Source organism: Scyliorhinus canicula, chromosome 7 (genome assembly GCF_902713615.1).
Source record: "Scyliorhinus canicula chromosome 7, sScyCan1.1, whole genome shotgun sequence".
Taxonomy (NCBI): domain Eukaryota; kingdom Metazoa; phylum Chordata; class Chondrichthyes; order Carcharhiniformes; family Scyliorhinidae; genus Scyliorhinus; species Scyliorhinus canicula.
Window position 1 is genome coordinate 206,179,684 of NC_052152.1, and position 27,283 is coordinate 206,206,966.

The 27,283-nt window shown below is 50.9% G+C and overlaps 1 protein-coding gene across 3 annotated transcripts in view; it reads right to left on the reverse strand.

Moving 5' to 3' along the window:
- Positions 1-26,570, reverse strand: part of LOC119969749 (neurocalcin-delta-like) — a 40,094-nt gene extending 13,524 nt beyond the window's left edge. The window contains exon 1 of one of the 3 annotated variants that reach the window (XM_038803793.1): positions 26,427-26,570. The gene's annotated coding sequence lies outside the window, so the exon portion shown is untranslated. Of the gene's footprint in view, positions 1-440; positions 641-26,426 lie in introns of those variants that run through there. The other 2 variants (XM_038803791.1, XM_038803792.1) reach the window with 2 other exon arrangements.
- Positions 26,571-27,283: the final 713 nt, after the last annotated feature.

Below are 27,283 nucleotides of genomic sequence, written 5' to 3' on the forward strand. Positions count from 1 at the left end.
CCAGTAGTCAGAACTGTTGAATTAACAACACGCAACTCAATAAATTATGGGATCGGAAAGTGCGAGTTCAGGCATGGGTTCGGCATCGATTGAAACACGATTGGACCCTCTCTTTGAAAAAGCAAACTGATCGGTCTCACTCTCCCAGCTCTTTCCCCGGAGGCCTGAAAATATTTACCCTTCAACTATTTTGAAAGTTCCTCTTGAATCTGCATCCACTGCCCTTATAGATCACACCATCTCCCTGCGCAAAACAAATAAAACTCCTCATTTCCCATTTAACTCTTTTGCCAAATGTTTTAAATCTGTATCCTCGAGCGATCGCCCCCCTCCCCCCCCAGCACCTCTCTCTCTCTCTCCCCCCCCCCCCCCCCCCCCCATCCCCCGTCACTGGAAGCAGCCTGCAGAGTGAGTCCATGGTGTACACGCATTAACATTACCTCTTCAGTTTTCCACCTTCATGTTTCCACTCACTGTGCCCGAGTTAGAGTCACTGAAAATGCTGCTGTTGACTTTAGACGTTCTGAGCAGCTGCTTTGGTGATTCCCAGAAACGCGAGCCTTCCTCACAGGTTGATATAGTTTTCTGTCTCTGATTTTGCGCCGAGCACACAGCAGCAGCGAGCGTGAGGCAATCAGCTCGATGCCGTGCTTCTGTGACCACATCCGAGCTGCCTATTTGTGGAGCTCTGTAGCCGCTCGACAGGAAACTAGGTACAGCTGCACTGAGAAATCTAAAACATCCAAAAACCCGCAAGGTGAAGTTTCAGAAGTTCATTCACAGGCTGTTGATAGCACATTTGTATGCGCCTGCAGACCTTAAATACTGAATTATAGCTACTCACTCTCCACCTTGCTCAGACCATAAAGACCAGAGGATGTAGGAGCAGAAGTAGGCCATTCAGCCCTTCGAGTCTGCTCCACCATTCAATGAGACCATGACTGATCTGATAGAATCCTCAACTCCACTTTCCCGCCTTTGTCCCCATAACCCTCGATTCCCTTACTGATTGAAAATCTGTCTCTCTCAGCCTTGAACATACATAACAAGCCAGCCTCGACAACTCTCTGCGGTCAAGAATTCCACAGGTTCACTCCCCTTGGAGAAGAAATTCCTCCTCATCTCTGTCTTAAATGGTTGACCCCTGTCCTAGACAAGGGGAAACATCCTCTCAGCATCGACCCTGTCAAACCCCCTGAGAATCCACATGTCTCAATAAGGTCACCACTCATTCTTCTAAACTGCAATAAGCACAGGCCCAACCTACTCAACCTCTCCTCATAAGCAAAATCCCTCCACACCCAGGATCAACCGAGTGAACCTTCTCTGGACGGCATCCAATACCAGAATATCTTTCCTTAGATAAGGGGACCAAAACTGTTCACAGTGTTCCAGGTATGATCTAACTCGCGCCTTGTCTAGTTTTAGCAGGACTTCCCTATTCCCTTTGAAATAAAGGCCAATATTCCATTTGCCTTCCCAATTCTCTGCTGAACTTGCATGCTAGATATTTGTGATTTATGCACAAGCTTTCTGCAGTCTTTCTCCATTGAAATAATATTCAGCTCCTTTATTCTTCCATCAAAGTGCAGAACTTCACATTTTCCTGCATTATATTCCATCTGCCAAGTTTTTTCCTACTCACCTAACCTGTCCATCCCTCTGTAGACTCTGCGTCATCCTCACCACTTACCTTCCCACCTATTTTTGTGTCATCCGCAAACTTGTCAATAGTACATTCACTTTCCTTGTCCAAGTCATTAATATATATTGTGAATAATTATGGCCCCAGCACTGATCTCTGTGGCACTCCACTAGTTACAGGTTGCCACCCTGAAAATGATCCTCTTACCCCAACTCTCTGTCTACTCTCAGTTTAGCCAATCTTCTATCAATGCTAATATACTTCCCCCAACAGCATGGGCTCTTATCTTATTAAGTAGACTTTCTTGCGGTACCTTTTTGAATGCTTTCTGGAAATCCAAGTATACTACATCTAATGGTTTCCCTTTATCTCTACGGCTCATTATCACCTCAAAGAATTCTAATAAAGATGTCAGGCATGATTTCCCCTTCAGAAAGCTATGCTTAAAAATTTTTTTTTAAGAGTACCCAATTATTTTTTCCAATTAAGGGGCAATTTAGTGTGTCCAATCCACCTACTCTGCATATTTTTGGGTTGTGGGGGCGAAACCCATGCAAACACGGGGAGAATGTGCAAACTCCACACGGACAGTGACCCAGAGCCGGGATCGAACCTGGGACCTCAGCGCCGTGAGGCAGCTGTGCTAACCACTAGGCCACCGTGCTGCCCCAGAAAGCTATGCTGACTCCGCTTGATAATATCACGCATTTCTAAATGCGCTGCTATTAGGTTTTTTTATAATGGACTCTAACATTTTTGCAATGACGGATGTTAAACTAACTGGCCTATAGCTACCTGTTTTTTGCCTCCATTCCGATTAAAAAAAGAGTGTTACATTTGCAGTTTTCTAGTCCTCTGGGACTTTCCCCACAGTTTAAGGATTCTTGGAAGATTACTATCAGTGCAAACACTATCTCTGTAGCTACTTCCTTCAATATCCTGGGATGCAACCCATCAGGTCCAAGGAATTTATCAACCTTTAGCACCATTAGTTTCCCTAATACATTTTCTCTAGTGATTTTTATTGTATTTTATTTCCCCTCCCCTTTTGCCCCTTGATTATTCTGTATTTTTGGAATGTTATTCGTGTCTTCCACCATGAAGACTGATGCAAAGGGTGGGATTCTCTGATTTTCAGGCTCTGTCTGGAGGAAGTATCTAGTTTTACAATGAGAAAGTCCGTGCCGCCTCCCCCCCCCCCCCCCCCCCCCCCCCAGTGATGCTCTGCCCGGGGGGGGGGGGGGGGAGCCTAGCATCGGCGCCGTGTCAAACTCCCGGCATCAACGGCCGGAGAATTGCAGGATCCCTGGCCGCGCATGCGCACGCCGACAACCTGCAACGGTTGGGCCGTACAGAATGGCGCCTGCCACGCACGGACCTGGACGGCTATGTAGTGTCCCCCTGAACCCCCCCCCTCGCTACCCCTGGACCACCTCCCACCAGTCCCCCCCCCCCCCCCCCAGCCCTCTCCGAAGCCCCCGCTGCCAGCAGCAGGGCCCCCACCCCCTCCGACTGTAGCGCTGCTGGACACAGTCCGCAGCTGCCGCGCCGGGTTTATGAAAATTCAGACCACACGTGACCCGTGCAGTCGGGAACTCGGCCAATCGGGGGTGGAGCATCGGGGGAGGGCCTCAAAGCGACGCATTGACACCGTCGCAACGCTGCGCGCCTCGATGATGCCGATTCGGCCGCAAACGGGGATTCTCCGCCCGATCGGCGATTACCATTTCAGCGTTGGGTAAGGAGAATCCCGCCCAAAGGTTTTTGCTTACCTCCTCTGCCATTTCCTGGTCCCCCATTATTATTTCCCCCCCCCCAGCCTCATTCTCTAACTGCTTTGGCCCCTCTCTTCATTTCTATATATTTAAATAAAATCTTACTGGCCATGTATATTACTTACTAGTTTAACCTCATAATTTACCTTCTCCCTCTTTAATTTTTTTTGACAATGTTTTGTTGGTTTAAAAAACTTTCCCAGTCCTTTGCTTACCATTAATCTTTGCCGCATTGTATATCTTTTTATTTCAGTTTAATACTGTCCTTCACTTCCTTGGTTAATCATGGTTTGTTAAATGTTAAATGTTATGTGTGTCATGATATGCAGACATGCACATAATGAGATACAAACAGGCAGCTAATGAATACAGAGAACAGGACATAACCAATCAGCAGGCAGAATACTTGGGGGTGGTTTCCCGCTATAAAAGGCACGAGGCAGTCACACTCTGCCTCTTTCTACTGGTGACATCTAGAGTGTGAGTCAGGGTGTACATATCATATAACTCCTACAGCACGTGGCTAAGAGCTAGACTGGTTCAGTCAAACAGATTAATCACACTAGGTTAGCAGAGAGTCGAACTCACAGAGGATTGAGCTAACTGTGTGACAGGTTCAATAAATCATATTGAACAAACTTTAAGGTGTGGAGTATCTCTCAGGTAAAGCTGCATCCAGTTGCAGCCCGTGTTATCTTACTGTGCTTAACACGACAATGTGCATTTAAATAAGGAACCATTAATTTTGCCTTTTTACCTTTTCCCCCTGCTTTATCCTATCATAGATTCATAGAATTTACAGTGCAGAAGGAGGCCATTTGGCCCATCAAGTCTGCACCGGCCCTTAGAAAGAGCACCCTACCTGAGCCTACACCTCCACCCTATCCCCGTAACCCAGTAATCTCACCCAACACTAAGGGCAATTTAGCCTGGCCAATCCACCTAACCTACACATCTTTGGACTGTGGGAGGAAACCGATGCGTCCGGAGGAAACTCACGCAGACACGGGGAGAAGGTGCAGACTCGGCACAGACAGTGACCCAAACCTGGGACCCTGACGCTGTGAAGCAACTGTGCTACCGTGCCGCCCTCTAATGGGCCCACACTCGTGCCACGTGGAGCTAGTGGAATTCAACAGAGCCGGCATTGGATTCGCTGGAGTCGGGATTGGCACTAGGGGGCCGGCCAAGCTGCGGGTAAACACTCCGCTCCCCACACACTCACATTCCAGCCAAGAAGATGCCACCCCGGAGAGAGGCCCCGAGATTCACAGATGCAGAGATGGTGGTATTGCTGGATGTCGTGGAGGAGAGACAGGACATCCTGTTCCCCAGGGTGGGATGGAGGCTGCCACTCCCGGTGTTAACCGGGCCTGGGCACAGGTGGCAGAGGCTATGGGTGCCGTGGGTCACACCGCCAGCTCTCAGCAGCAATGCTGGAAGAAGCTGCACAACCTCTTCAGGATGACCAGGGTGAGTCACCTCCACCACCATGCCCCTGGCACCACCCCGTCCCACACCGCCCCTACCCTACACCGTGCACCACCCCCAAGAGGGCGTCAGCACCTTACCCGCCAGCAGCCCCCTCGCACCCCACATGTCAACATCCATACCGCCCGCCATGGCCAGACGGGCCATCAGCTGTTTCTCGATTTCTTCTCAATGAGCCAGATTCACTCCAGGAAGTTGGTGATGTCATAAATCCGTCGCTTCTATCGCACAGCCAGAGTATCTGGGTTGGAATGCCGAGTGTCTCACACTGCGCATTATCTGTTCCTCCAGGAGAAGGCGACCCACAATCGCAGGGTGTGGGAAAAGGGCAAAGGGGGCCCCGCTGGACCTGAGGCCCCTTAGCGCCACGGGGAAGAGGGCGGTGGACCTATTCTGCGGGCTGGGCGAGCTCTATTTGCCCAGGCAGCACAATATGTCATCTTCAATGTGGACCAAGTACATCAGGTTGCCCGGGCAGCGTGTTTCGCTGCGATTGTGGCATGCCCCAGGTCCAGGGGGTGACCGACTGGTCACCTGTCTCCCTGGGGGCAGCAGCGCATGAGGAGCTTCATCAATAGGAAAGGATTCCACTCCCTCAACGTGCACTTGGCTGCACATCACGCACGGCTGCGCCCAATACCCGGGCAGCGTGCACGGCGCTTTCGTCTTGGTGTACTCAACAGTTCCTGACACAGTATCCCCCAACACCACACCCCTAACTCCAGCATGCACATGCTGGGAGTGAGGATGCTGAGCGCACCCCAAACAGAGGTCGCATGCACCATGGCCCGGCAAACTGTCCCCACCCCTGGTGGAGGCGGAGCCCCATCATTAGAATGGGAGCTTTCCCCACTGTCCTGGCCAATAATTATCTCTCAATTAATGCCACATAAACGGATTTTCTGGTTATTACCACATTGCTGTTTATGGGATCTTGCTGTGTGGAAATTGGCTGTTTGTATTTCCCACACTCCAGCCACGGCGACACTTTATTGCGGTGGCTGTCAGGTGCTTTAGGGAGTTCTGAGATTTGCAAATGTCCTTGCTGCCTAAATGTGAGATCTGCCCAGGTGAGGACTGGACGCAGTGGGCAAGGGTCCCGTTTCATTGGCTGGCACTTTCCAATCCCACTCGTCGCTGCGGTTGACTTGTCTCGTCAAAAGTCAATGGACTGTTAGCTGGGCCGTCAAACCTCCTGCAGCAGGTCCCACCACAATGGGACCAGGACATTGCAGCTGCCCAGACACTCACTGTTACCCAGGCTGGGGTGGGGGTAACATTCCCCCCCCCCCCAACCCCCCCCACCCCCCCCCCCCCAACCCCCCCCACCCCCCACCCCCCCAACCACCCCCCCACCCCCCCCACCCTCCCCCCCAACCCTGTTAACCAGGCTGGGGTGGGGGTAACATTCCCCCCCCCCAACCCCCCCCACCCCCACCCCCCCAACCACCCCCCCACCCCCCCACCCTCCCCCCCAACCCTGTTAACCAGGCTGGGGTGGGGGTAACATTCCCCCCCAACCCCCACCCCCCCAACCACCCCCCCCCCCCTCCCCCCAACCCCCCCCCCCCCCCCCCCCCACTCCGTGTCAGAAATATTTGAGCCAAGGCTTGTCGTGTGAGTCAGTGTGACTTGGAGTTCAGTATTACAGGAAAGGTGGTAAGCACTGTTGCTTCACAGCTCCAGGGTCCCAGATTCAATTCCCGGTTTGGGTCACTGTCTGTGCGAAGCCTGCACGTTCTCCCCGTGTCTGCGTGAGTTTCCTCCGGGTGCTCCGGTTTCCTCCCACAAGTCCCGAAAGACGTGCTGTTGGGTGAATTGGACATTCTGAATTCTCCCTCCGTGTACCCGAACAGGGGCCGGAATGTGGCGACTAGGGGGATTTTCACAGTAACTTCATTGCAGTGTTAATGTAAGCCGATTTGTGACAATAAAAGATTATTATTATTAATAAGAATATTTGACTTTAACATATGGCCACAGAAATCTGGTGGATATAACTGGCTCTATTTTCTCACATATAACAAGGTAGGACAGCTTTATATATCAGCAAGACTAGGTTTAAAATCAATGGACTTGAGGAAGAGAGAAAGATGTTGAAATTTCAGCTGATGATCGCTGTATCCAGTTGTTCATATTTACACAGTTTGATGAACTAATATGAGACACATAATCACCTACTCTCTCGAAGAGAGCAGCTGGTTCCTCTAACCTCTCCGCTATATTCATGCTCGACTGACTATGATAGCCCCACTCTCTGAGCAAAGTCTGTTGTTATCCGCAGCTACATTATTAGCCACAGTAGACCTGCCCTTGAGTTGCCAACTCTGTGCGGGGGATATTCCAGGAGGTTTCATTGGGTGCTTCCAACTGTCCCTTCTCGTCTCTCCCTCCATTGGCTACCCAGTAAATACTAATTCTACTGCTGCACCTTCGCACCGTGCCATCCGTGCGGTGAAACGTTCCACCACGCTTCACAGGAAACATCATCCAGTAAAAACTGCTATCGAAATTAGAACAAGTGACCAGGTGCCGGGGGAGTTGTAAAGGAGAAGAGAGAGAGATTGAGGGAGGGAATTGTGAAACCTGTGGCTCAGGTCACCAATGGTGAAAGGGAGGGAGGGAAGGGAGGGAGGGAAGGGAGGGAGGGAGGGGAGGGAGGGAGGGGAGGGAGGGAGGGGAGGGAGGGGAAGGGAGGGGAGGGAGGGGAGGGAGGGAGGGGAGGGAGGGGAGGGAGGGGGGGGGAGGGGAGGGGAGGGAGGGGAGGGAGGGAGGGGAGGGAGGGAAGGGGGGGAGGGAAGGGGGGGGGAGGGAAGGGGGGGGAGGGAAGGGGGGGGGGAGGGAGGGAGGGAGGTGAGTTTGAATCAATAATAGATGAGCTCTAAACAGCAAGTGCTGTAAATGTTCACATCCGGGGACATAACCAAACAGAAGAGTTCCTCTTCCCCACATTCACATCATAACCTGATTTAATTATTTTATACTTCCTTCTACCAGTGCAAAATATCACTCAGGTTACCAAATAAAAACATTCGAAGTCTATTGCATAAGGTGCAGTTTTGTGAGAAAGCAATGGAAACTGGAAAGTTTCATTTTATCAGACAAGAAAGACAGGTTTATATCTTTCAATGATCTTTCGCCCTCTCATCCTTCACAATTCTTGGTTAAGGTTTGGTTGAGTGGATTATTACAACTGAGACAAGAATCAATGTTGAACAAACACACGGTGTGTTGATCATAGCAATTAGGAGCTCAATCCCTGGCCGTGGTTCATGGTAACATTCTCACATTCGAGTCAGGCGATCTTGGGCTCAATTTCACTCCAGAGTTTTCAAGGCACAAAATCCAGGTTCACATTTCCTCACAAGTACTGAGGGATTAGGTCATTGCCACGGCAATGGCAGTACTGAGGGAGTGCCGCACTGTCAGAGGGTCAGTACTGAGGGAGTGCCGCACTGTCAGAGGGTCCGTACTGAGGGAGCGCTGCACTGTCAGAGGGTCAGTACTGAGGGAGTGCCGCACTGTCAGAGGGTCAGTACTGAGGGAGTGCCCCACTGTCAGAGGGTCAGTACTGAGGGAGTGCTGCACTGTCAGAGGGTCAGTACTGAGGGAGTGCCGCACTGTCAGAGAGTCAGTACTGAGGGAGTGCTGCACTGTCAGAGGGTCAGTACTGAGGGAGTGCCGTACTGTCAGAGGGTCAGTACTGAGGGAGTGCCGCACTGTCAGAGGGTCAGTACTGAGGGAGTGCCGCACTGTCAGAGGGTCAGTACTGAGGGAGTGCCGCACTGTCAGAGGATCCGTACTGAGGGAGTGCCTCACTGTCAGAGGGTCAGTACTGAGGGAGTGCCGCACTGTCAGAGGGTCAGTACTGAGGGAGTGCCTCACTGTCAGAGGGTCAGCACTGAGGGAGTGCCGCACTGTTAGAGGGTCAGTACTGATGGAGTGCTGCACTGTCAGAGGGTCAGTACTGAGGGAGTGCTGCACTGTCAGAGGGTCAGTACTGAGGGGGTGCCGCACTGTCAGATGGTCAGTACTGAGGGAGCGCTGCACTGTCAGAGGGTCAGTACTGAGGGAGTGCAGCACTGTCAGAGGGTCAGTACTGAGGGAGCGTTGCACTGTCAGAGGGTCAGTACTGAGGGAGTGCTGCACTGTCAGAGGGTCAGTACTGAGGGAGTGCTGCACTGTCAGAGTGTCAGTACTGAGGGAGTGCAGTACTGTCAGAGGGTCAGTACTGAGGGAGTGCTGTACTGTCAGAGGGTCAGTACTGAGGGAGTAGGTCATTGTCAGAGGGTCAGTACTGAGGGAGTGCTGCACTGTCAGACGGTCAGTACTGAGGGAGCGCTGCACTGTCAGAGGGTCAGTACTGAGGGAGTACGTCATTGTCAGAGGGTCAGTACCGAGGCAGTGCCGCACTGTCAGAGGGTCAGTACTGAGGGAGCGCTGCACTGTCAGAGGGTCAGTACTGAGGGAGTACGTCATTGTCAGAGGGACAGTACTGAGGGAGTGCTGCACTGTCAGAGGGTCAGTACTGAGGGAGTGCTGCACTGTCAGAGGGTCAGTACGGAGGGAGTGCCGCACTGTCAGAGGGTCAGTACTGAGGGAGTGCTGCACTGTCAGAGGGTCAATACTGAGGGAGTGCTGCACTGTCAGAGGGTCAGTACCGAGGGAGTGCCGCACTGTCAGAGGGTCAGTACTGAGGGAGCGCTGCACTGTCAGAGGGTCAGTACTGAGGGAGTACGTCATTGTCAGAGGGTCAGTACTGAGGGAGTGCTGCACTGTCAGAGGGTCAGTACTGAGGGAGTGTTGCACTGTCAGAGGGTCAGTACTGAGGGAGTACTCATTGTCAGAGGGTCAGTACTGAGGGGGTGCTGCTCTGTCAGAGGGTCAGTACTGAGGGAGTGCTGCACTGTCAGAGGGTCAGAACTGAGGGAGTGCTGCACTGTCAGAGGGTCAGTACTGAGGGAGTGCTGCACTGTCAGAGGGTCAGTCCTGAGGGAGTGCTGCACTGTCAGAGGGTCAGTACTGAGGGAGTGCTGCACTGTCAGAGGGTCAGTCCTGAGGGAGTGCTGCACTGTCAGAGGGTCAGTACTGAGGGAGTGCTGCACTGTCAGAGGGTCAGTACTGAGGGAGTGCTGCACTTTCAGAGGGTCAGTACTGAGGGAGTGCTGCACTGTCAGAGGGTCAGTACTGATGGAGTGCCGCACTGTCAGGGAGTCAGTACTGAGGGAGTGCTGCACTGTCAGAGGGTCAGTACTGAGGGAGCGCCGCACTGTCAGAGGGTCAGTACTGAGGGAGTGCTGCACTGTCAGAGGGTCAGTACTGAGGGAGTGCTGCACTGTCAGAGGGTCAGTACTGAGGGAGTGCCGCACTGTCAGAGGGTCAGTACTGAGGAAGTGCGGCACTGTCAGAGGGTCAGTACGGAGGGAGTGCCGCACTGTCAGAGGGTCAGTACTGAGGGAGCACTGCACTGTCAGAGGGTCAGTACTGAGGGAGTGCTGCACTGTCAGAGGGTCAGTACGGAGGGAGTGCCGCACTGTCAGAGGGTCAGTACTGAGGGAGTGCTGCACTGTCAGAGGGTCAATACTGAGGGAGTGCGTCATTGTCAGAGGGGGACTGTCCTGAGGGAGTGCCGCACTGTCAGAGGGTCAGTACTGAGGGAGTGCTGCACAGTCAGAGGGTCAGTACTGAGGGAGTGCTGCACTGTCAGAGGGGGACTGTCCTGAGGGAGTGCTGCAGTAACAGAGCAGCAATAGTGTGTGAATGCCTGGTGGGGCAGGATTGCTGGAGTTCTGCCCTGCCAGAGATGCTGTTTTTCAGATTAGTTGGTAATCTGAGGACCCATCTGCCCTCTAAGGCAGACCTCAGATATTACTGAGGACCACAACAGATGATTAAATTACTAACTGCACTATTATCAGCATTAACATTCGCAACTCCTCAGATACTGAAACAGCCCATGTTCATATAGAACACGAAGCGGTCAATATCCAGGATTGGGCTGACCAATGGGATGCAATATCAGTGCCACACAAGCCCAGGCAATGGTCATCTTTCAAATTAATTTGAAATATATTAGGGATGGGGTGGGGGGGGGGGGGGTAGCAGATTATATTTCCTGACAACTACATGAAAGAAGAATCATAAAGCTCCAGCTAAATAAACAAGAAAATAGGCCCCTGCATTTACATCGTGCCTTCCCAGCCAATGAAGTATTTTTGAAGTGCTGTTCTGTAGGAAATGTGGCAGCCAGTTTGTACACAAGGTCTGAAGCAGAGCAAAACCGACACACAAGCAGCACTAAATAGTTCCTGTTTTGTGAGAGAGCTGATAGCTGCGATCAAAACTTCCATGAGCCTTAATGAGGAAATCTCAAATTACACCACGCTGCACCCTCTGCTAATACGTTGCTTGCAACATCACCGCAAATGCAAATAACGCAAACAAGATAACAGCAGGGCGAATCTATCCTGACCAATTACTGCCCATCAGTAAAATGATGGAAGGTGTTGTCGATAGTAGGGTCAAGCGACAATTACACAATAACCTGCTCACTGAATCTCAGTCTGGGTTCCGCCAGGGTCACTCAGCCCCTGAACATATTACAGCCTTAGTCCGAACATGGGTGAAAGAGGCTGGGGTGGGTTGAGGTAACAGCGACTGCCCTTGACAATAAGACAGAATCTGACCAAATATGGCATTAAGCAGACCTAGCAAAATTGGAGTCAAAGGAAATTGGGTGGAAACTTCTCCATTTCTTGGCGTCATCGCTAGCACAATGGAAAGTGATTGTTGGAGGCCAGTCATCTCAGTCCCAGGACATCACTGCAGGAGTTCCTCAGTGTGGTGTCCCAAACCCAACCATTTTCAGCTACTTCATCAAAGGCTTTTCCTCCATCATAAAGTCTGGTGGGGATGTTTGCTGATGTTTGCAACGTATTCAACTCCTCAGATACTGAAGCAGCCCATATTCATACATGGCAAGACCCGGTCATCATCCAGGATCGCACTGACAAGTGGGAAACAATATTAGTGGCACACAAGCCTAGGCAATGGCCATCTCCATCAGGAGAGAATCTAATCATCTGCTCCTGACAGTTTTACCATCACTGAATCCCCACTATGAATATGCTGAGGGGTACCATTGACCAGAAACTGAACTGGACCCAGCCAAATACTGTGGCTACAAGAGCAGGTCAGAGGCTGGGAATCCTGTGGTGGGTAACTCACCTCCTGACTCCCTGATTTCTTCACACATCTCCTCTACTGAGTAGTACTCACCCGATGCCTGTGTCTATGTATTTACATTGTGTATTTATGTGGTTTTTTTCCATGTACAGAATGGTCTGTCTGGATACTACGCAGAATAATACTTTTCATTGTACCTCGGTACACGCAACAATAAACGAACACAATCCAATCCCAAAGCCTGTCCACCAGCTACAAGGCACAAGTCAGGAGTGTAATGAAATACTCTCCACTTGCCTGGATGAGCGCAGCTCCAACAACACTCAAGAAGCTCGACACCATTCGGGACAACGCAGTCCGCTTGATCACACCTGATCTGCAAACATCCACTTCTTCCATCACCGACGCACAGTCGCACCGTTTGCACCATCTTCAAGATGCATTACAGCAGCTCACCAAGGTTCCTTAGACAACACCTTCCAATGAAGCTATGACAGGTGAGGACCTTGAGAGGATTGTTAACACTAAGGAGGGAGTGATGGGCAAGCTAATGGGGCTAAAGGTAGACAAGTCTCCTGGCCCTGATGGAATGCATCCCAGAGTGCTAAAAGCGATGGCTAGGGAAATTGCAGATGCACTAGTGATAATTTACCGAAATTCACTAGACTCTGGGATGGTCCCGGTGGATTGGAAATGAGCAAACGTGACACCACTGTTTAAAAAAGGAGGTAGGCAGAGAGCAGGAAATTATAGGCCAGTGAGCTTAACTTCGGTAGTAGGGAAGATGCTGGAATCTATCATCAAAGAAGAAATAGCGAGGCATCTGGATGGAAATTGTCCCATTGGGCAGACGCAGCATATGTTCATGAAGGGCAGGTCGTGCCTAACAAATTTAGTGGAATTTTTTGAGGACATTACCAGTGCAGTAGATAACGGGGAGCCAATGGATGTGGTATATCTGGATTTCCAGAAAGCCTTTGACAAGGTGCCACACAAAAGGTTGCTGCATTAGATAAAGATACATGGCATTAAGGGTAAAGTAGTAGCATGGATAGAGGATTGGTTAATTAATAGAAAGCAAAGACTGCAGATTAATGGGTGTTTCTCTGGTTGGCAATCAGTAGCTAGTGGTGTCCCTCAGGGATCAGTGTTGGGCCCACAATTGTTCACAATTTCCATAGATGATTTGGAGTTGGGGACCAAGGGCAATGTGTCCAAGTTTGCAGATGACACTAAGATGAGTGGTAAAGCGAAAAGTGCAGAGGATACTGGAAGTCTGCAGAGGGATTTGGACAGGTTAAGTGAATGGGCTAAGGTCTGGCAGATGGAATACAATGTTGACAAATGTGAGGTTATCCATTTTGGTAGGAATAACAGCAAAAGGGATTATTATTAAATGATAAAATATTAAAACATGCTGCTGTGCAGAGAGACCTGGGTGTGCTAGTGCATGAGTCAGAAAAAGTTGGTTTACAGGTGCAACAGGTGATTAAGAAGGTAAATGGAATGTTGTCCTTCATTGCTAGAGGGATGGAGTTGAAGACTAGGGAGGTTATGTTGCAATTGTATAAGGTGTTAGTGAGGCCACACCTGGAGAATTGTGTTCAGTTTTGGTCTCCTTACCTGAGAAAGGACGTACTGGCGCTGGAGAGTGTGCAGAGGAGATTCACTAGGTTAATCCCAGATCTGAAGGGGTTGGATTACGAGGAGAGGTTGAGTAGACTGGGACTGTACTCGTTGGAATTTAGAAGGATGAGGGGAATCTTATAGAAACATATAAAATTATGAAGGGAATAGATAGGATAGATGCGGGCAGGTTGTTTCCACTGGCGGGTGAAAGCAGAATGAGGGGGCATAGCCTCAAAATAAGGGGAAGTAGATTTAGGACTGAGTTTAGGAGGAACTTCTTCACCCAAAGGGTTGTGAATCTATGGAATTCCTTGCCCAGTGAAGCAGTTGAGGCTCCTTCATTAAATGTTTTTAAGGTAAAGATAGATAGTTTTTTGAAGAATAAAGGGATTAAGGGTTATGGTGTTCGGGCCGGAAAGTGGAGCTGAGTCCACAAAAGATCAGCCATGATCTCATTGAATGGCGGAGCAGGCTCGAGGGGCCAGATGGCCTACTCCTGCTCCTAGTTCATATGTTCTTATATTCTAAACCCACGACCATTACCATCTAGAAAGACAAGAGCAGCAGATACCTGGGAACCCCACCACCTGGAAGTTCCCATCCAAGTCATTCACCACCTCGACTGGGAAACGTATCCTTCACTGTCACTGGGTCACAATTCTGGAACTGCCTCCCTAACAGCACAGTGCGTGCACCAGAGAAGGCAGTGGCGCAGAGGTATTGCCCTTGGATGGCTAATGAAGATACCTAGGGTGAAGCACTGTGGACCAGGGCAGATGGCGAAGTTTGAATTCAGTACAGATCTGGAATTAAAAGTCTAATGATGACCAAGAAACCATCGTCGATTGTTGTAAAAAACCATCTGGGTCACTAATGTCCTTTAGGGAAGGAAATCTGCCGTCCTTACCCGGTCTGGCCTACATGTGACTCCAGACCCACAGCAATGTGGTTGACTCTTAAATGCCCTCGGGTTTGGCAATAAATGCTGACCCAGCGACGCCCACATCCCATGAACGAATTAAATAAAAAGCACCCAGCACCACAGTGCTCCACCACCACCACCTTCCTGAGGGTAATTAGGGATGCGGATTTAAAAAGCTGGATTCACCACTGAGCATGATAGCCCATGAGATCACTGAAAGCAGATCTTGCTGCCAATTCATGATTACCACACGGTGTGACACAGCAGAACAACACAGATGGTGCAACACCCAGAAACACACTTTGGAGCAACTCACTGAGATACATCACAGCCTGACAGCCCTCGACAGGCAGAGACCCTGCTGCAAGGCACAGACAGATTTATGATCTACGCTACAAGTAACTACATTTCAAAGAGCTTTTATTTCTACAAAGTATTCTTTTTACTCTTTGTTACCAGAGGACACAGTTCCAGGACTCTCGAAGCTGAGCATCAAATCGTGGCTGACATTCCCAGGGCAGTCTTTTAAAAAAATTAATGAAAGTCACTTATTGTCACGAGTAGGCTTCAATGAAGTTACTGTGAAAAGCCCCTAGTCGCCACATTCCGGCGCCTGTCCGGGGAGGCTGGTACGGGAATCGAACCATGCTGCTGGCCTGCTTGGTCTGCTTTAAAAGCCAGCGAATTAGCCCTGTGAGCTAAACCAGCCCCAAACTTTTTTTCCAATTAAGGGGCAATTTAGCGTGGCCAATCTACCCAGCTTGCACATTTTTGGGTTGTGGAGGCGAAACCCACGCGAACACGGGGAGAATGTGCAAACTCCACACGGACAGTGACACAGAGCCGGGATCGAACCTGCGACCTCGGTGCTGTGAGGCCGAAGTGCTAACCACTACACCACTGTGCTGCCCCCAGGGCAGTACTGAGGGAGTGCTGCTCTGTCAGAGGGTCAGTACTGAGGGAGTGCTGCACTGTCAGAGGGTCAGTACTGAGGGAGTGCCGCACTGTCAGAGGGTCAGTCCTGAGGGAGTGCCGCACTGTCAGAGGGTCAGTACTGAGGGAATGCTGCACTGTCAGAGGGTCAGTACTGAGGGAGTGTCGCACTGTCAGAGGGTCAGTACTGAGGAAGTGATGCACTGTCAGAGGGTCAGCACTGAGGGAGTGCTGCACTGTCAGAGGGTCAGTACTGAGGGAGTGCTGCACTGTCAGAGGGTCAGCACTGAGGGAGTGCTGCACTGTCAGAGGGTCAGTACTGAGGGAGTGCTGCACTGTCAGAGGGTCAGTACTGAGGGAGTGCCCCACTGTCAGAGGGTCAGTACTGAGGGAGTGCTGTACTGTCAGAGGGTCAGTACTGAGGGAGTGCTGCACTGTCAGAGGGTCAGTGCTGAGGGAGTGCTGCCCTGTCAGAGGGTCAGTACTGAGGGAGCGCCGCACTGTCAGAGGGTCAGTACTGAGGGAGTGCCGCACTGTCAGAGGGTCAGTACTGAGGGAGCGCCGCACTGTCAGAGGGTCAGTACTGAGGGAGTGCCGCACTGTCAGAGGGTCAGTACTGAGGGAATGCTGCACTGTCAGAGGGTCAGTACTGAGGGAGTGTCGCACTGTCAGAGGGTCAGTACTGAGGAAGTGCTGCACTGTCAGAGGGTCAGCACTGAGGGAGTGCTGCACTGTCAGAGGGTCAGTACTGAGGGAGTGCTGCACTGTCAGAGGGTCAGCACTGAGGGAGTGCTGCACTGTCAGAGGGTCAGTACTGAGGGAGTGCTGCACTGTCAGAGGGTCAGTACTGAGGGAGTGCCCCACTGTCAGAGGGTCAGTACTGAGGGAATGCTGCACTGTCAGAGGGTCAGTACTGAGGGAGTGTCGCACTGTCAGAGGGTCAGTACTGAGGAAGTGATGCACTGTCAGAGGGTCAGCACTGAGGGAGTGCTGCACTGTCAGAGGGTCAGTACTGAGGGAGTGCTGCACTGTCAGAGGGTCAGTACTGAGGGAGTGCCGCACTGTCAGAGGGTCAGTACTGAGGGAGCGCCGCACTGTCAGAGGGTCAGTACTGAGGGAGCGCCGCACTGTCAGAGGGTCAGTACTGAGGGAGTGCCGCACTGTCAGAGGGTCAGTACTGAGGGAATGCTGCACTGTCAGAGGGTCAGTACTGAGGGAGTGTCGCACTGTCAGAGGGTCAGTACTGAGGAAGTGCTGCACTGTCAGAGGGTCAGCACTGAGGGAGTGCTGCACTGTCAGAGGGTCAGTACTGAGGGAGTGCTGCACTGTCAGAGGGTCAGTACTGAGGGAGTGCTGCACTGTCAGAGGGTCAGCACTGAGGGAGTGCTGCACTGTCAGAGGGTCAGTACTGAGGGAGTGCTGCACTGTCAGAGGGTCAGTACTGAGGGAGTGCCGCACTGTCAGAGGGTCAGTACTGAGGGAGTGCCGCACTGTCAGAGGGTCAGTACTGAGGGAGCGCCGCACTGTCAGAGGGTCAGTACTGAGGGAGTGCCGTACTGTCAGAGGGTCAGTACTGAGGGAATGCTGCACTGTCAGAGGATCAGTACTGAGGGAGTGTCGCACTGTCAGAGGGTCAGTACTGAGGAAGTGCTGCACTGTCAGAGGGTCAGCACTGAGGGAGTGCTGCACTGTCAGAGGGTCAGTACTGAGGGAGTGCTGCACTGTCAGAGGGTCAGCACTGAGGGAGTGCTGCACTGTCAGAGGGTCAGTACTGAGGGAGTGCTGCACTGTCAGAGGGTCAGTACTGAGGGAGTGCCCCACTGTCAGAGGGTCAGTACTGAGGGAGTGCTGTACTGTCAGAGGGTCAGTACTGAGGGAGTGCTGCACTGTCAGAGGGTAAGTACTGAGGGAGTGCCGCACTGTCAGAGGGTCAGTACTGAGGGAGTGCCGCACTGTCAGAGGGTCAGTACTGAGGGAGTGATGCACTGTCAGAGGGTCAGTACTGAGGGAGTGCTGCACTGTCAGAGGGTCAGTACTGAGGGAGTGCTGCACTGTCAGAGGGTCAGTACTGAGGGAGTGCTGCACTGTCAGAGGGTCAGTACTGAGGGAGTGCTGCACTGTCAGAGGGTCAGTACTGAGGGAGTGCCGCACTGTCAGAGGGTCAGTACTGAGGGAGTGCTGCACTGTCAGAGGGTCAGTACTGAGGGAGTGCCGCACTGTTGGGTTCTCTCAGGGAATTGAGTGTTTGGGAAGCAGGTGGGAAAATGGAGTTGAAGCCGCTGATGAAACCTGATAACGTTGAATAATGGAGGCGGCTCGATGTGGCGTCTAGTGACTCCTGCGCCCATTCACAGAATTACACCGAGGCCCTGCCATTGTCTCGTGTGAATGTAAAATATCCCAAAGCATCATTTGAAGGAGGGATGGGGATTTACCCCTGGTGTCTTCCTCAATGTTTATCCCTGAAACTAGTGATCTGGCCTTGTTTCCATTGCGGTCTGTGGAATCTTGCTGTGCACAAATTGGCTGCTGTGTTTCCTACATCACAACACTCACTGCACTTCAAAAGCACGGCAGGTGCTTTGAGACATCCTGCTGCTTTGTAAAGTGCTACAGAACCTGTCAGGGGTTGAGGGTCACATCTAGCCCAGCGACAGATTCCTCTCCCTGAGCTCGGAATGAACCGGTTGGCAAATTACAGCAATTTGCTGTTTTTAACAGTTAGTTTCATCTGACAGGGGACCTGACTTTTCTGAGAATAGCCGTAACCTTCGATAATTTGAACTGGGGGTTGGTTGCTGGTCCCGTGGTTAACTGTCTGGCTTCTACTTAACGTTTACCACAAAGGAACGCACAGAGGAGAAAGGCTCTGTTGATCTCGGCCCCTGAGACTGTGCAGCTGCCGAGCGTGAAGTGAAAAATGAAATGAAAATCGCTTATTGCCACAAGTAGGCTTCAAATGAAGTTACTGTGAAAAGCCCCTAGTCGCCACATTCCGGCACCTGTTCGGGGAGGCTGGTACGGGAGACAGAGGGGCTCCAGGAGCAGCTCCGAATGTGCTTCCTGCTGCCTTCCGGCACTAACTCGGTGTCGGAGGAATTTTGACCCTTGCGGGGGATGGAGGCGGAGAGGGAGTGGGGGCAAGTGGGTGGGAATTTGGTCAATTTAATATCCAGCGTTCCCTCCTCACTTATGGCGCTGCCTTGGTCTGATTCACATCAATAAACACTCAGCGATGAGTTGACAGTGTCAATCTGGCTGCTTACTGACGGTGGGCTTGCAGAAGCAGATAAATTAGACACCGGCAAAATGGATTTGGTTAGATGAGCAATTTTAATAGACTGCTGAGAATATAAACCACTCACAAACAATCCAGCAGCTTCTGAGAGGTAAAGATGTGGTTCGGCTCATGCGTTTTCACCAGAATCCCAACTCTCTGCTTTCATTTCTCTGGTGCAATGAAGCCCCAGTATTTTCATCTTTAATTATTACAATAATGCTAACCCGGGTGTGAAGGGGGGACCAAAGGGAAAAGACCCTGTTAAACTGGGAAATATGCTGTTTAAATTGAGACCTCAGTGAGAGGTGGACTGGGTAGGAGAGAGAGCTTTGCTTGTGAGCATAGAGAATCTCGCACCAATATTCGGTTGACATTGGGGTCCCAGTGAAGGGGGGAGTGTGTGCCCAAGTACACAGCCTGATTTGCTGCAATGCAGGTGTCCTGGTGCCGAGAGAGCTCCTGGGCATGTTAAATAAATTAAATGCAGCTCTCTTCCTACACCTGTACAGTCTACCCTCTCGGGGATAAACCCACCTGTTTAATCTCCTAAAGACCTCTGTACGTAAATGCCGATGTCCTCATCAGCATCCGCCCTCACATCTCCATTCACCAAACGTACTACACAGCTCTGCCAGGCAATACTGCTTTCACCCCCAGCCGCAGAGTAACCTTGTTTCCAATCAGAAATCAATGCAACTCTTCTTTGAAGCAGACAAATGAACGATGTCACTGGTTTCATTGCGAGTCAGTCCCACATATACTCTGATGTGCAGGGAGCCTATTTTTATGTTTCTGGAAGCTACTCAGTGTCCCTCTGGTATTCTGCCACCCACTTTCCTTTCCCTGAGTGGTTTGAGAGGACGGGGGACTAGTTTAAAGAGGGGACCTTTCTGAGTATGAGGGCTCTGGAGGAGACGTTTGCATTGGTGAGGGGAAATGAATTTCGATATCTGCAGGTGCGGGACTTTCTGTGTAGGCAGGTACCAACCTTCCCACTCCTGCTGCTAAGGGGGATTCAGGACAGGGTGGTTTCTAGAGGATGGGGAGGAGAGGGGAGTGTTTCTGACATTTATAAGGAACTTATGGGGTCAGAGGAGACGCAGACCGAGGAGCTGAAGCGAAAGTGGGAGGAGGAGCTGGGGGAGAGATAGAGGAGGGCCTTTGGGCGGACGCGTTGAGTAGAGTCAATGCGACTGCGACGTGTTCCAGGCTCAGCCTGATACAATTCAACGTCGTGCATCGAGCTCACATGACAATGGCCCGGATGAGCAGATTCTTTGGGGTGGAGGACAGATGCGCAAAATGTGCGGGAGGACCGGCGAACCATGTCCACATGTTTTGGACATGTCCAAAGCTTCGGGGATTTTGGCAGTGGTTTGCGGATGTCATGTCCAAGGTATTAAAAACAAGGGTGGCACTGAGTCCAGAGGTGGTGATTTTCGGGGTGTCGCAGGATCCGGGAATCCAGGAGGAGAAAGAGGCAGACGTTCTGGCCTTTGCTTCCCTGGTAGCCCGGAGGAGGATATTACTAGTATGGAGGGACTCGAAGCCCCCAAAGTCGGAGACCTGGCTATCGGACACGGCTGGCTTTCTCTGCCTGGAGAAAATTAAGTTCGCCTTGAGAGGGTCACTGTTAGGGTTCGCCCGGAGGTGGCAGCCATTCATCTACTTCTTCGCAGAGAATTAATCATCAGCAGAAAGGGGGGGGGGGGGGGGGGGTAGGCTAGCGTAGAGTAGGGGGTTAGGTAATGGTGGGACCTGTGGGGGAGGGAGGTGGTATTTATATTTCTATATACATTGTTTATATTGCTGCTGTTACAATGCCAAAAAATACCTCAATAAAATGTTTATTTAAAACAAAGTTTCTATTGGTGTAGAAAGAGAAAGTGATTGGCAAGACAGAAACAGACAGAAACAGGGGAATTTGGAATGGGGAACAAGGAAATGGCTGAGCAAATAAATATATACTTTGGTTCTGTCTTCACAAAGCGGGACACAAATAACAAACCAGAAATATTGGGGAACATGGTTTAGTGATAGGGAGGAACTGAAGGAGATCAATATTAGTTGAGAAATGGTGTTGGGGAAATAGATGAGATTGAAGGGTGATAAATCCCCAGAGAGTGATCATCTACATCACAGAGTATTTAAGGAAGTGATTCTAGAAATAGTGGATGCATTGTAGGTCATCTTCCGGGATTCTGGACTCTGGATCAGTCCCTGCAGATTAGGGGGTAGCTAATGCAGCCCCACTATTTAAAAAGGGAGGTAGAGAGAAAACAAGGAATTATAGCCCAGTAAGTCAGATGGAGGTGGCGGGGAGAATTCTAGCCTCCATTATCAAGGATTTTACAGCAGAGCACTTGGAATACAGTGGCAAGACTGCACAGTCAGCATTAATTTACAAAAGCCAACCATGCTTAACAAATCTACTGGAATTCTTCGAGGATGTAACCAGTAGAGTTAATGAGGGGGAGATAGTGGATGTGGTTTATTTGGACTTTCAGGAGGCTTTCGACAAAGTCGCACAAAGAGATTAGTGTGTAAAATTAAAGTGCTTGGGATTAGGGGAAATGTATTGAGACGGATAGAAAAGCAGTTGGCAGACAGGAAACTAAAGAGTAGCAATTTTCCAATTGGCAGGCAGTGATGAGTGGGGTATCACTGGGATCGGTGCTGGGACCCCAACTATTCACAATATATATTAATGATTGATACAAGTGAATGAACTGGAATATCTCCAAATTTGCAGATGACACAAAGCTGGTGGGAGGGTGAGCAGAGATGCTTCCGCGGGATTTGGACAGGCTGAGTGAGTGGGCACATGCACGGCAGATGCAGCATAATTTGGATAAAAGAGGTTATCCACATTGGTAGCAAAAACGGGAAGGCAGACTATTATCTGCATGGCCATAAATTAGGAAAGGGGAATGTGCAATGAGACCTGGGTGTCCACGTACACCAGTCACTGAAGGTAAACATGCAGGTGCAGCAGGCGGTAGAGAAGGCAAATGGTACGCTGGCCTTCACAGCGAGAGGATTCGAGTACAGGAGCAGGGATGTCTTGCTGCAGTTATACAGGGCCTTGGTTAGGCCACACCTGGAATATTGTGCGCAGTTTTGGTCTCCTTATCTGAGGAAGGATATTCTTGCTATAGACGGAGTGCAGAGGTTTACCAGACTGATTCCTGGGATGGCTGGATTGACAAATTATGAGAGATTGAGTCAGTGAGGATTATATTAGCTGGGGTTCAGAAGAACACATGGAAACCTATAAAATTCTAACATGCAGGAAGGACGTTCCCGATGGTGGGGGTGTCCAGAATCAGGGGTCACAGTCTGAGGATACGGGGTAGACCATTTAGGACAGAGATGAGGAGAAATTTCTTCACCCAGAGAGTGGGCGGCCTGTGGAATTCGCTACCACAGGAAGTAGTTGAGGCCAAAATGTTGTATGTTTTCAAGAAGCAGTTAGATATCGCACTTAGGGCGAAGGGGGTCAAGGATATGGGGGGAAGGGGGGATCAGACTATTGAGTTGGATGATCATAATGAATGGCGGAGCAGGTTTGAGGGGCTGAATGGCCTCCTCCTGCTCCTAGTTTCTATGTTTCTATGAAACTAGGAGCAGGAGTCGTCCATTCGGCCCGTTGATCCTGTTCCACCATTCAATATGACTATTGCGGATCCTCGAACTCTGTCATATTCCTGCATTCTCCCCATACCCCTTGGTGCCATTAAAATCTAAAACATTATCGATCTCTTTCTTGATTGCATTCAGTGTCTCGGCCTCCACAACCTTCTGTGGCGGAGAATCCCACAGTTTCACTCCCCTGTGAGAGAAGAAATGTTTCCTCATCTCAGTCCTAAATGGTGTACCCCGTATCCTGAGACTGTCCCCTGGTTCTAGACTCCCCAACCAGGGAAAACATCCTGCCTGCCATCGAGCCTGTCCACCCCTGTTAGAATTGTATACGTTCCAATCAGATCTCCTCTCATCCTTCTGAAGCTGAATCAATACAGACCCAGTCAATCCAATCTCTGGTCATCGGACAGTCCCGCCAACTCCTATCAGTTTTGTGGGCCTCTGCTGCACTCCCCGACCTCTGTGACAAGTGTATCTATCTTAGGGAGGAAGACCAAAACTGCAGACAATACTCCAGGTATGGCGAGCCGGTGGCATAGTGATATTGTCACTGGACTAGTAAATCAGAGACCCAGAGTAATGCTGTGGGAATCCAGATTCAAATCCCATCACCGCAGATGGTAAAATCTGAATCCAATAAAAATCTGGAATTGAAAAGTCTAATGATGACCATGAAACCATTGTCGATTGTCGGAAAACCCACCTAGTTCACTGATGTCCTTGAGGGAAGGAAATCTGCCGTCCTTACCTGGTCTGGCCTATATGTGACTCCAGACCCACAGCAATGTGCTTGAGTCTTAACTGCCCCCTCAAGGGCAATTAGGGATGGGCAATAAATGCTGGCACAGCCTGTGATGGCCACGTCCCATGAACAAATTTTAAAAAATGGTGCGATCTCAACGAGGCCCTGTATAACTACAGTAAGACGCGCTACTTCTGAACTCAAATCTTCTTGCAAGGAAGGCCAACATCCCATTTGCTGTACCTGCCTCTCCATTTTCACTGACTGGTGTAGCAGGACACCCAGGCCCCTTTGTAAATCCACACTTCCCAATATATCACCATTTAAATATAGTCTTCCTTTCTGTTTTTACCCCCAAAATGTATAACTTTACAATTAGCCACGTTTTACTGTATCTGCCATGTTACTCACCCACTCAATTTAGATCCGAAATAAGGCGTAGCAGCAGAAGTAGGCCATTCGGCCCATCAAGTCTGCTTCACCATTCAATGGGATCATGGCTGATCTGATATCAACCTCAACTTCACTTTCCTGCCTTAACCCCATGACCCTGGATTCCCTCATTGTTTAAAAATCTGTCTGTCTGAAAATATTTAATGACCCAGTCTCTACAGCTCGCTGCAGTAAATCACCTTGAAGGCTCCTTGCATCCTTCCCACATCTCACAATTCCACCCAGTTTTGTGTCATCAGCAAACCTGGAAATGTTACATTTGATTCCCCCATCCAGATCATTTATATATACTGTGAACAGCTGGAGCCCAAGCACTGATCCCTTGGGGACCCATTAGTCACTGCCTGCTGCTCGGACAAAGACCCATTTATTCCCACTCTCTGTTTTCTGCCAATCACCCAATTCTCCATCCATGCCAAAACATTTCCCCCATCTCAACTATTTTAATTTTGCTTTCTCGCACATCACATTTGATTCTTTTGTAATGAGTTTACATCTGTGCCCTCTCGTTCTGATCCTTTTACAAGTGGGGACAGTTTCTCTCCATCTACTCTGTCCAGTCCCAAGGTGATTTTGAACATCTTTATCAAATCTCCTCTCCGCCTTCTTCTCTCCAAGGAACATAGTCCTAACCTCTCCAATCTATCCTCATCACTGAAGTTTCTCATCCCTACAGCCATTGTTGTAAACTAAAACTATCTTAATGCTAAAGCTAAATCCCATCACTGACCCTAAAACTAAATCCTATAACTGACCCTAAAATTAAACCCTATAACTGACCCTAAAATTAAACCCTATAACTGACCCTAAAATTAAACCCGAATCCCCATCACTGACCCTAAAACTTAACCATAAACCCCAACACTGACCCTAAACCTAAATTTAAACCTCATCACTGATCCAAATCCTACAATTTATTGAGTACAATTTCAGCAGCTGGAATATTGGGATTTGATCCCATAAACCTCTGGATTAACAAAGTCGCCACAGTCCCAGATGACCTTAGGCTGTTTCCCCTTTGAGGGTCACCACTCCTCGGGCAAGGGGCAAGGTTGAGAAGACAGGGCCTTCATGAATAACCTCAGCCGGTGTGGGATTTGAACCCGTGCAGTTGCCTTGCAGTTGCATCGTGAATCAGCCATCTGGCTAACTGAGCTACACGGGTCCCCTTCCTCTCCGTCTGGTTACTCTGTAAGCACCTAATAAAACTTTATATACTGTTGAATATAGGTTGGAACTGATCCCAGACACACTCAGAAGCTGCGCCCCAAAACATTAACCCCATGAAGCTGTGTACACACCTTGAAAATGAAAATCGCTTATTGTCACAAGTAGGCTTCAAATGAAGTTACTGTGGAAAGCCCCTTAATCACTGGGGGGAGAAACACATCAATGTTGTATCTCTACAATATCAGATTATAATGAAGGCAGATCCACAGGCTGCTCTCTAACTCCTGCAGTTGTTTCCACACCAACATTTGCACAGAAAGCCTCCACATACTGACTCCCTCTGACACTCACTCATCCCTCCCCTCACACTGATTCATTCACTCATTCCTCCTCATGCCCCACTCCTTCTCAACTGGGTTCACAGGCTCACCCCTCCCCACACCCCCCACCCAGCCCCTCGCATAATCACTGACTGTGGACACACAACCCTGGTACCGGCACCCCACACACCCCACCCCACCCCAGCCCCTCGCACAATCACTGACTTGGACACACAACTCTGGTACCGGCACCCCACACACCCCACCCCACCCCAGCCCCTTGCACAATCACTGACTGTGGACACACACCCTGGTACCGGCACCCCACACACCCCACCCCACCCCAGCCCCTCTCACAATCACTGACTGTGGACACAATACCCTGGTACCGGCACCCCACCCCACCCCACCCCAGCCCCTCTCACAATCACTGACTGTGGACACAATACCCTGGTACCGGCACCCCACACACCCCATCCCACACCTCTCACAATCACTGATTGTGGACACACACCCTGGTACCAGCACCCCATACACCCCACCCCAGCCCCTCGCACAATCACTGACTGTGGACACACAACCCTGGTACCGGCACCCCACACACCCCACCCCACCCCAGCCCCTCTCACAATCACTGACTGTGGACACACACCCTGGTACCAGCACCCCACACACCCCACCCCACCCCAGCCCCTCTCACAATCACTGACTGTGGACACACACCCTGGTACCAGCACCCCACACACCCCACCCCATCCCACACCTCTCACAATCACTGACTGTGGACACACACCCTGGTACCAGCACCCCACCCCCACCCACTTCCCTGGGTCAATCTTGCTGCACACATTTTGATTTCATTCTCAAACATTTCCACTGCATTCACTGATTTATTTTGCCCAGTTTGACCCTCTGTTGCCTCCCTCATTCTCTGACACTCTTGTCCACTGCTGGCCCTGCTGTTAATTCATCTCCAACACACTGGCCCCTGCACATGCTAAATCTCTCCCTCCCTCTGCTCACAAGCACGTACACACTTTTCAAACATCACTCCGATCTTCCCAATGCTCACACTCTGCCCCGTGGCCAGCCACTCTCTTGCACTCCCATTCCCATCTCTCACACTTTTTGCACACTTGTTTTCACGCTCCATCACTTCTCGCCTCTGTTGCCTTTTGTCTGCCTGTGTTTGAAGTGCGGATTGGGAGCGGAATTTGAGGGCAGTCAGGGACTCACCGAGCGCTGGATTGCGGGCACCCTCTCCCCGTGCCGCTGCCGCTTCACCCCCTCAGTCTGCTGCCAGTGTGGCGGTGGGCAGCCCTGGGCAGAGTGGCTGAGACCGGGGCACCGAGCTGAGTGAAGCCAGGAGGAAGGGGAGGTCTCAGCTCCCAGACTGTAATACTGGCCCGGGACTGAGAGCGCTGTCAGCACACACCCACAGGGACACAGAGACACCCACAGGGACACCCACAGGGACACATACAGGGACACAGAGACACCCACAGGGACACCCACAGGGACACAGAGCCACCCACAGGGACACAGAGCCACCCACAGGGACACCCACAGGGACACAGAGCCACCCACAGGGACACAGAGCCACCCACAGGGACACCCACAGGGACACAGAGACACCCACAGGGACACAGAGCCACCCACAGGGACACCCACAGGGACACAGAGCCACCCACAGGGACACAGAGACACCCACAGGGACACATACAGGGACACCCACAGGGACACCCACAGGGACACAGGGACACCCACAGGGACACAGAGCCACCCACAGGGACACACACAGGGACACAGAGCCACACACAGGGACACACACAGGGACACCCACAGGGACACAGAGCCACCCACAGGGACACAGAGACACCCACAGGGACACACATAGGGACACAGAGCCACCCACAGGGACACAGAGCCACCCACAGGGACACACACAGGGACACAGAGCCACCCACAGGGACACACACAGGGACACCCACAGGGACACAGAGCCACCCACAGGGACACAGAGACACCCACAGGGACACCCACAGGGACACAGAACCTCCCACAGGGACACACACAGGGACACAGAGCCACCC